This window comes from Physeter macrocephalus, chromosome 20 (assembly GCF_002837175.3).
Source record: "Physeter macrocephalus isolate SW-GA chromosome 20, ASM283717v5, whole genome shotgun sequence".
NCBI classification, from domain to species: Eukaryota; Metazoa; Chordata; class Mammalia; order Artiodactyla; family Physeteridae; genus Physeter; species Physeter macrocephalus.
The window spans coordinates 79481567-79492030 of NC_041233.1; the positions used below are offsets into that span (position 1 = coordinate 79481567).

Below are 10464 nucleotides of genomic sequence, written 5' to 3' on the forward strand. Positions count from 1 at the left end.
TGTCCCCTGCATCGGCAGGCGGACGCGCAACCACTGCGCCACCAGGGAAGCCCTACTTTTTAAATTTTTTTTCTGTGCGGGTGGAGGGAAACGAGATGACACACACACTCACAAAAATGAGTAGATGGTTCAGAAGTGGTGTATGTTTTATATTTAATCATAAAGTGCACTGGGGCCCTTACAACATATTTGGTATGGTAAATGTGACCAGCAGGCTTGTTCTTACACTGCCCGGCTTTCTCCTTGGGAGTGGGATGTGGTCATGGCAGAATAAATTAAGAATTTAATTCAGAAATCTCAATAGCTTGGGATAACATAAACATGTTTGAGAGCGTGGAATCGGTGGAATCGCAGCTTTCTAAATGGACTCTAGAGTTTGCTATAGAGGAGGAGCCCCTGACCTTTCAGGGCGGGGGGGTGGGAATCCATAGAGAGTTGGGAATCACACCTTTGCATTGAGTTACTTCAGAGCATGTGTGTTTTGGCCCAAAGGTGTTGAATGAAATAAATAGCTTTTCATTTTTCCTTACTTTGAAATGGAACATAAAGTATAAAATTGCACTCAATAAGTAAAATCAGTAGTTAGAAATATAATTCTATGCTACTGTTTGTGATGAACATGAGGAGGAAGGAAAAGGGAAATGGGGAAATAAAATGAGAGGGAGAATGTGAGGGGAACAGTGAATGCTAGAACCGCACAGACAGACACAGGAGTGGAAGGGGAGGTGCCCAGGGAAGCCAGTCCAGGCAGAGGGCATTACATCCTGAGTGCTATTAACTGGGGATGAAGGCACAGATCGTTCTGATGGACCAGAGCCACTACCGTCAGCTTTCCACTGCTCTGTATCAGGCAGCTGCAGCAACGCTTGTCCTCCCGTCCAGAACGGAGCTGGACAGTTCCTCCCAGGGCAAAAAACAAAAATCAAGGCAAGGACAGGTAACTGAGGCGGGACCATCATACAGTTCCACATTTTATGAAGCACCCAACACACAATGAACACAAGTGTTAAACTGAATGAATAATCACATTTTGAGTTGACGTTTCTGTGTTCTGCTTCTGTCTTTTAATCTCTCTGGCACCTTGCTGGAACTGATGCTCTCTTCCTTCACAGGGATTGTGGTAAAGGGAGAGAGAACAGAGGGGTAAGACTGTGGAGGTTCAAGAAGTTATAGCGTCATTGTGCATAAGCAGTACTGCTGATCTTGAAATGATTCTCTGCGCCCATCAGAATCCTAAAAATACTGTTTTAAAGGAAAACATAAGTCTTTCTAAAACCTCAAACGACCCCTCTATACTTGGCTTTCTTGAAACTTTGGAGGAGAGCACAGCATTGAAGAAGTGGTACCTTTTACAAGTTTTGTTGTTGTTGTTTTTAAAGACAGCCTTTCTGGCCACGTAGGGGAAAAGAAGCCGAAGGGAGGCTGTGCTCACCCTAGAGGAAGCAGGAAAACACGCACCTTCCTCAAGGCCTCCATCCTTGGGCCTGACTCTCCAGAATACATATCGTGGTCCCCGGCCCAGTCCAGGCAGTCAGAGCTTCTGGGGAAACTGGTGACAGGGTGGCCGAGATCATTCTGATAATGCATGCAAGATGAAGAACCACCGGTCTCCGTGTTTTGTTTTGTTCCCCTCATTTGCTTGTACTTCCTGCTGTATCCCTGAAGCTTGGAGGTACATGTGACACATAAAAGGCACCCATAAATATTTACCGAATGAAGGGATGAATGAGTGATGTCTCAGGGGAGCAAGCAGAGCCGTCCCCTTCTAGTTTTTCTAGAATGAACCTGGGACTCAGCCAGGGTTGCTGATCACCAGAGCCCGGGTCGAGGCCAGCAGGGTGGGCTTTCCATGGCTCTGTTCATGGAGCAGCAGTGAGCGTGGATTCCCTTTCCACAGAGAGGGACAGTTAGTGGCCTGTCATTGTCATCGTTTAAAATACAGGTCTTTGGGCTTCCCTGGTGGCGCAGTGGTTGAGAGTCCGCCTGCCGATGCAGGGGACCCGGGTTCGTGTCCCGGCCCGGGAAGATCCCACGTGCCGCGGAGCGGCTGGGCCCGTGAGCCATATACAGGCCGCTGGGCCTGCGCGTCCGGAGCCTGTGCTCCGCAACGGGAGAGGCCACAGCGGTGAGAGGCCCGCGTACCGCAAAAAAAAAATAAATAAATAAAATACAGGTCTTTTGTAATGTGGATTAATTATCAAGTGGTGAATTCCGGGTAAATTGTCACCTGGCAGGTCCATAGCAGGAATATGACATATTCACATCTTTTTTTCTTTTGATGATTCCGGTTGGGGATGCAGCACATCAAGGATTCTGCCCCTTCCTAGGAATGCCGTGGGTGGGGGCAGCTCTTCTCACCAGGGATCTGGGGTTTGAGATCAGTTATTAGTGCCAGTGCTTTTCAGTGAATGATTTAGATGTAGGATTTTATAAGCTAGCAAGGGGGATGCAAGCTCATCCCTTTAGACTAGACTCATTCTAGTCTTTTCTTGTCATGGTCATTCCTGGCTATGTCATATCACACAGTGCTTAAGAACTGGGGTTTAGAGACTGACTGCCTGGCTTTGAGTTCTGGCCCTTCCACATATTAGCCCAGAATCCTGAGCACGTTATATGACCTGGGCAGGTAAAGGTAATAAAAAGCTAATGTTTCTATCCTGCTTGGCGTGGGTTAGGTACCATTTTGTACTTTATCCATGTTCTTACACTGCATTCTCCAAATACTCTCTGAAGGAGGAGTTACCATATTTTAAAAGGTGGGGCAAGTGAAGCACTGAGAAATGAGTCCGTGTCCACATCACCCAGATAGTAACTGGCAGAACTGGGGGTGCAGCTGTGGACAGTGTCCCCTGGACATGGCCCTCAGTGCTCTGATCTGTGATGAGGGCTCAGGAGGCCGGTGCCTATGAAGCCCTCAGTATGTGGCCCTGGCGATGCTGCTGCTGGTGATGAAGCGCTGTTGACAAGGACAGCGCACTTATGAATACGTTATGGGCGTAGATGACACTGGATATGTTACTTGGGAGAAACACGTTTGAGAAACACTTGTAAGGTTTCCACTTTGGCTGATTAAAAAGTATACAGTTGGGGCTTCCCTGGTGGCGCAGTGGTTGCGCGTCCGCCTGCCGATGCAGGGGACACGGGTTCGCGCCCCGGCCCGGGAAGATCCCACGTGCCGCGGAGCGGCTGGGCCCGTGAGCCGTGGCCGCTGAGCCTGCGCGTCCGGAGCCTGTGCTCCGCAACGGGAGAGGCCACAGCAGTGAGAGGCCCGCGTACCGCAAAAAAAAAAAAAGTATACAGTTGGACTTCCCTGGTGGCGCAGTGGTTAACAGTCCGCCTGCCAATGCAGGGGACATGGGTTCGAGCCCTAGTCCGGGAAGATCCCACATGCCACAGAGCAGCTAAGCCCGTGCACACTATCCCAGGTCCAGGAAGATCCCACATGCCACAGAGCAACTAAGCCCGCGTGCCACAACTGCTGAGCCTGCATGCCACAACTACTGAAGCCCGTACGCCTAGAGCCTGTGCTCCTCAACAAGAGAAGCTACTGCAAGGAGAAGCCTGTGCACTGCAACGAAGAGTAGCCCCCACTCGCCGCAACTAGAGAAAGCCCTCACGCAGCAATGAAGACCCAATGCAGCCAAAAACAAATAAGTAAAAAAAAAAAAAAAAAAAAAAAAAAGTATACAGTTGTCCTAGGTTTTTACTTGAAAACAGGGCATGCCAGGGGTCATTTTCACATAATCTTTAGATCTAGAGTTAGAATTGATGTGATGCTTTGATGTAAATAGAATTTAAATGGTCACTAGGAATGAATTGAGAGCCAGGGGCCCTGGATTCCAGTCCCTTCTCTACCACTCACTCAGCAGCTGATCACGCCCCATCCAGAAGCCATGCCTCCCCTGAGCTTCCCCTGCCCAGCAAGAGCAGGTGATGTTTTCATAGACCCAGTGTTGCAACCATGTGATAAATTCCATTGTTTAGCCTAACCCTTGGGGATTTTTGCCACACTAGCAAATCTGATAGAAACAATAAATAAAGCAGAGACATACTTAGAGGAGAGTAAATAGTATACATGGAGACAAATAGAAATAGCAAAAACAAAACAAACAAGAATGGAAAATACTTCTGTGAAGCCACTGAACTAACAACTACTTTGAAAACAGACAGACAGTAAATACTTGAGAATAGCAGTTATCATGGGGTTTTTCAATGGCCTGAGAAGTCAAATGAAAAATATGGTTTAAAAATGAGCAACTTATCTTTTTTAAAATTTTTAAAATTTCAAACTCTCCACGCTTGCACGTGGTAGGAACTTTTCTTGGGAGTGATTCCTCGGCACACTTCTGCAAGCTAGGCGAGTGTCTAGTGCATGACTAATGCGGAACTAGTTGACTAGTTGTTTGTGCCATGCAATTTCAACAAGGAAAAAAGAAACAAACACCCCAGGTCTTTATGAGCCACTCTGGTATTGATTAGAAAAGAAGTGCTACGTTGATGGGTCTGGCACAAAAACCAAGGGAGTGGACATGTCATTACGTCATATTGAGAGGTGGGGTCAAGGCTAAGAGACCAGATGTCTTCCGGTGGTCTTGGGTTGACCCAGTGAACTCTCCGGTATTTTGGTAAAGTGAAAATTCCTTTCAACCCCAAAATGTCAGCATTTGGGGTAAAAGAGCATTTAATCTCTTGGATTGAGGCGAGATAGAGTCATCATCTGTCCTGTTCTTCTCCCTTGTTGCTTTCACTCTAACACTAGGTCACTAAACTTAAACACATTCTTTCTTTCTTTACTCTTTAAAATTTATTTATTTATTTATCTATATATTTTTGGCTGCATTGGGTCTTCGTTGCTGCATGCAGGCTTTCTCTAGTTGCAGTGAGCGGGGGCTACTCTTCGTTGCGGTGCATGGGCTTCTCATTGCGGTGCCTTCTCTCGTTGCGGAGCACGGACTCTAGGCGTGCGGGCTTCAGTCGTTGTGGCATGCGGGCTCGGTAGTTGTGGCTTGCGGCTCTAGAGCACGGGCTCAGTATTTGTGTGTGGGCTCAGTCATTATGGCTTGTGGGCTCAGTAGTTGTGGCTCGTGGCTCTAGAGCGCGGGCTCAGTAGTTGTGGCTCACAGGCACAGTAGTTGTGGCTCGTGGGCTCAGTAGTTGTGGTTCGTGGCTCTAGAGCGCAGGCTCAGTAGTTGTAGCACGCGGGCTCAGTAGTTGTGGCTCGTGGCTCTAGAGTGCAGGCTCAGTAGTTGTTGCTCAGCGGCGTTGGGTCTTCGTTGTTGCACGTGGGCTTTCTCTAGTTGCGGCGAGTGGGGGCTACTCTTAGTTGCGGGGCGCGGGCTTCTCATTGCGATGGCTTCTGTTGTTGCAGAGCATGGGCTCTAGGCACATGGGCTCAGTAGTTGTGGCTCGTGGCTCTAGAGTGCAGGCTCAGTAGTTGTGGCTCATGGGCTCACTAGTTGTGGCTAGTGGCTCTAGAGTGCAGGCTCAGTAGTTGTGGTGTGTGGGCTCAGTAGTTGTGGCTCGCGAGCTCAGTAGTTGTGGCTTGTGGCTCTAGAGCGCAGGCTCAGTAGTTGTGGCCTGCAGGCTCAGTAGTTGTGGCTCACAGCTCTAGAGTGCAGGCTCAGTAGCTGTGGCACGCAGGCTGAGGAGTTGTGGCTTGTGGCTTTAGAGCATAGGCTCAGTAGTTGTGGCTCATGGGCTCAGGAGTTGTGGCTCGTGGTTCTAGAGCGCAGGCTCAGCAGTTGTGGTGCACAGGCTCAGTAGTTGTAGCTCGCAGGCTCCAGAGTGCAGGTTCAGTAGTTGTGGTGCACGGGCTCAGTAGTTGTGGCTCGGAGGCTCAGTAGTTGTGGCACACAGGCTTAGTTGCTCCGCGGCGTATGGGATCCTCCTGGACCAGGGCTCGAACCCGTGTCCCCTGCCTTGGCAGGTGGCTTCTTAACCACTGCGCCACCAGGGAGAGCCCACATTCTTTCTTTTAAAACTCAGCTTCTACTCATGTGAACTTTTACCAAAGGAAACTCGATAAGGTTGAGTTTGGGGGTGGAAAACCCCAGACCTTTGATCCTCTTTTATTTCCTGATCATTGTGTGGCCCAGATGTAAGGATTGTCCTTCTCCAGAAGCTGTCTTCATTGTTAGCAACTTCTCACAAGACTTCCTTTTAATTCCTACTTCAAAACAACTTGAAATGGAAGAAAAAAAAATTTTGTCCAATCTGGAGTCTGTGAATTTCTAGCAAGATCACTGACTAGGTTTATTGTTAATAGCCTCATTAAATATTCATGAAGCACCTGTTATTTGATAGGGCTATTCTTAGTCCTTTAAGAATTTCTCTGTGTTGTGGATCCTTTGATCCAGTTTTCTTCTCTTTGAGAGTATATCTCATGGACATTCTAAGAAGTCAGAAATGATGAAGAACTTATCTTTTAAAATAATGTTTCCAGTTGGAAAGTCAAGTTCAAATTTCTAATGGTAATCGTATCTTTCCCCCCAAATCTGCTGGCTCCCTGGCTTCTCTGTTTCCATTGATTCCCCAACTACCTTGTCTGCCTGGGTTAGAAGCATCTTTAATGCCTTCTTCGTGTTGCCATGTCATAAAGATTTGCTGCCGGGGATGTCTCTCTCCCAGCCACCCCTTTATATACCATTCCCACTGTCACCAGTCACCTTTGCTACCAGTTAATTCTCACCTGTCACACCCTCTCAGCCGGTTTCTAGCTGTCAAGACTTAATCTTCTGGAAGTGTATGTGATTGTTCAAAACATTCAGTGGTTACCCATCGCCAGTGAACATAGGACCTTTCTTTCCTGCCTGTTCCTCTGTTAACTGACTTCAGATTGCTTCTTCACTCTCTGATCTTCACCCCGAGACCTTTGCCCAGTGTCACTTCTTACCCTTCCCACACAAGTCTCTTGCTCTGAGTACGCGGCAGCTGTGCTTAAGCTGCAGAATTTGTGTGTACGGGGCCGGTCTCAGCCCTTGTCTCAGCCAGGACATTACGCTTTCCTGCCTGGGAACCTTCAAAGCACACCGCTGGTCCTCTCCTGATCCTACCTCCTACCTCCTCTCACCCTCCTGGCCTTGAACTTCTTGAGGACCTCTCACTCATCTTGCAACACCTCACACATTGCCATGGCCACTGTTGCTACTGTCGGGTACATTTCCACAAACCAGCCTTCCTTTCTGGGCCAAGCCATCTGTGTATCAATCTACTTTCCAGTGCTTTGCCCATTATCAAGTCCACGTTTACTAGTTCCGTGACATTTCCAAGGATGCTAAAGTCACTACAAAAGCAAGCAGCTTCCAGGGAGCAAAATGCAGATCATATGAGGTGTTCTGAGTCTAACTACTAAGTACACACAGAAAAACTAAAGAGATAGGCAATTGACAAACACTGGATACTTCCTAGGGAACAACCGCTATGGAGCGACCCACATCACTGGTGGAATGACCTAGAAACACAAACAGAGATTGGTCAGTTTCATTATCGTTGACAGTGGAGATGCTGAACCTCCAGGGTGATTTCTTAACTGAGCAGCTGAAACGAGGCCCCCAGACCATCAGCCTCCTTTTCCTGCCCTTTTCTCTCTGGAGTCTTGGTGAGGCGGGAGAGTAACTTTTATTTGCAGGGCTGCTTGTAATATTTCTGGCATCTCAAATCCTCCTTCTCATGTCTTTCATATGCTGTAGTTTACTGCATTTCATTTTATGCCCGAGGCTAGATTATTAAGGATTGAATTGGAATTTTCCATAGTAACTGCGATATAAACTTTGACCAGCCTTTTGCTATGCTGTTGTGATTTTTCAAAAAGTTTCTTCACCCGTGTCGTGGCCATAATAGAGTAACTCGGGTGAAGGTTCAGTGTGTAAACGTGAGTCTCTTTCCTCCTTTTTTGCTCCAATTCCTAATAGCAAGATGACAGGGTAAAGAGAGCTTGTCTGTGGATGTACAATACTTTGAATAATCAGTTCAATACTCTACAGAAGCAATATTTGCAATGATATATTTGAAGACTGTTCTTTCCAAATTCCTTGGAAATATGGTGTTAGCCCAAAGGTTTATAATTTAGAAACCTAAGTCTTTCTTGTCCTTAATATCTGCTTTTCTGTAGTCGAGTTAATTTTCTTTCTCTCCCAACTAGAGCTGGGAATATGCACTCAGCAGAAAGTCACAGAGCCGTCAGGTTAAAGTGTTTTGTTTTTATTTACATCAGCGATTTGTCACTTGATAATTAATATCTTTGTCTACCTGAGAGCCCCTCAACTCATTCACTGTGGTGTGAACGATGTCTCAAGTACGTATGACTCAGACCCATAGCGAATGTCATGGTGGCTTATGGTGATATTGCTGTGCACCTACCCCTATGGTAGAGGAGGGGGTGTCTGAAAGTTAATATCAGGAATTGAATTTGGAACCCGGAAATGTCTCCAAGTTACGTTTTTTGTCAATCTGAGAGGTAAGATTCTTGGATGCTTGGAGACACTTCAGGGCCTCTGGACCTGAAACAGATGCATCATCATACACGGTCCAAAGGTTCAAACCTGTGATTTGTACGGCTTACTGTTTAATACTAAACAGCCTCTTCATATGAATCCCAAGTAGGGTCCCCACAATGTGGCCCTAAATCTCTATGTTCTGTCCTTAATACATAAGAAAAATAGACTTTAAATATACACTGATTAAAAGTTATAAGGTTTTTCTACATTTATGTTATAGGTTAGCCCAAATATTAAAGACTTATCCAAATGTTTGTATGCAGATACCCTGGTAATAAAAGTGTTGTCATGTCATATCAATCATACTAAATTTTGCTTTAAAGTATTGAAGTCACTCCATAATGAAATATTAAAATCAAATATGTGAGGAGACTAAAAAGAAACTGCTTCATAAATTATGTCAGCTCATTTCGTTGGCTGGGGAATGAAGGGCTCAGGGGAAGAGGTTGCTAAGGGACTTGGTGATGAAGGAACTGTTTAAAATAACAATGCCAGTTTTGTCTGGGGCATCATCATGACCTCACAGGCCCTAAATGACCATGGTTTGCCTTAACTAGGCAGGCATAATTGGTGTGGTTCCCCGAGCTTCTGATTGGTTAAAGCAGCAGCCTTGCTGTGCACCTGCTCAGGTGTCCGGTGGGCTGGTCCCGATGACCCGGGTCACCGCCTCCCTAAATTGATGCTGGTCCGTAGACGGACTGCCACTTTTCAGTGTAGCCGTGATTTCTTTATCATGGAGAAGCAGCCTGTCCCCCACATAAGTAATCTGCTTCTCATACAAGAGTTCAGTTGTTGTAGCTCTAAATGAGACAGCCATGGGTGAGAGCAGACAAGAGAATACAAATGTGGAGCTAAGTGAACACATCTGTCCAACTGCTCTGCCGGATTCAACTCTTCATTCTGAGAATTGTTTTTATTTTCTGACTTCTTAGTTCCTTGTGCAGGAATCTTCCCCGTAGACCAGTGCCTTTCACGCCCAAGTCTTTTCATTTATTTACTTAAATTGTTTTTTCTCTACAGAGGGAGAACTGAAAGAAATACCCTACATGTGGGGAAAACAAATGTGGCAGAACAGAGAAGCCCCCAAAGTCAAGAGACTAAGAGAGTACCCAACTTTCCCTAGGCTTTCAAAAGCTTTCCAGCTTTGGCCTGATTAACCTATGTCATCACCAGTGGTTGTGTGTCTCAATAGGATAATGGGCCTGAGTTAAGTAAAAGCTAATGCCTTAATCACAATAATAAACTATAGTAAATTTAAAGGTAACCTCTGCTTTTCAAGAGTACCCATCTTTAAGTAGAGGTCTCTCCTTTAGCTAAGAAATTAAACTGAATCGTCCTATCTTTAAGGAAATGATGAATTTCGTGAAGCGAAGAAAAGCTCAAACTCTCTGGAGCTAACATAATTTATGCAAAATCATGCAATTAGTGATAGCTGTGCTAGACATTTTTTTTCTCCAAATGCTCCTGTAATAAAACCATCATGAGTAGCAGTGCCATCTAATGTAAGTAGTAAACATAGATAGTGAATTATTAATATCTGGTGAGGCATGCAGATGGCAGGACTTCCATTTTTCCTTTGAGCTGACAGCACGTTTGCTAATCATTCTGGCAAAAAAAAATGGCAAAGATGAATATGAACTTTTCTTTGAAAAGTAACATTCAACAGGATATGGATGTAATAAACAGCACACAATGTGAATCGTAAAACCCGGCACTTTCCGCCTCTGCAAAGTGAAATGAGGGTTATACCTTCTGCTGGATCCGTAGCATAAGCTTTAATGAGGTTAAAGCGTTTTCATACGTGTACCACTCGTCAGAAATGGCCCAGGTCAGGTGATTTGGGTGGTCGTTTTCAGTCAAATCCCCAGTCCAGTAACCTTGACATTTCCGCCCCCCCCCCCCCCCCCCCCCCCCCCCCCCGCCAACGGGGAGGGGGCCCCCCCGTTGGCGGCCGCCCACGGGGGACCCT

The 10464-nt window shown here is 46.3% G+C and overlaps 2 protein-coding genes across 4 annotated transcripts in view; one reads left to right on the plus strand and one right to left on the minus strand.

Annotated features, from left to right (window-relative positions):
• The window catches only part of DOCK1 (dedicator of cytokinesis 1), a 495771-nt gene that overhangs the window by 267808 nt on the left and 217499 nt on the right, over positions 1-10464 (plus strand). The gene's annotated exons all lie outside the window — the stretch shown is intronic.
• The window catches only part of INSYN2A (inhibitory synaptic factor 2A), a 59918-nt gene that overhangs the window by 47759 nt on the left and 1695 nt on the right, over positions 1-10464 (minus strand). The window contains exon 2 of one of the 3 annotated variants that reach the window (XR_008616144.1): positions 20-1665. The exons of 1 other annotated variant lie outside the window; for it this stretch is intronic. The gene's annotated coding sequence lies outside the window, so the exon portion shown is untranslated. Of the gene's footprint in view, positions 1-19; positions 2366-10464 lie in introns of those variants that run through there. One more of the 3 variants, XR_008616143.1, reaches the window with a different exon arrangement.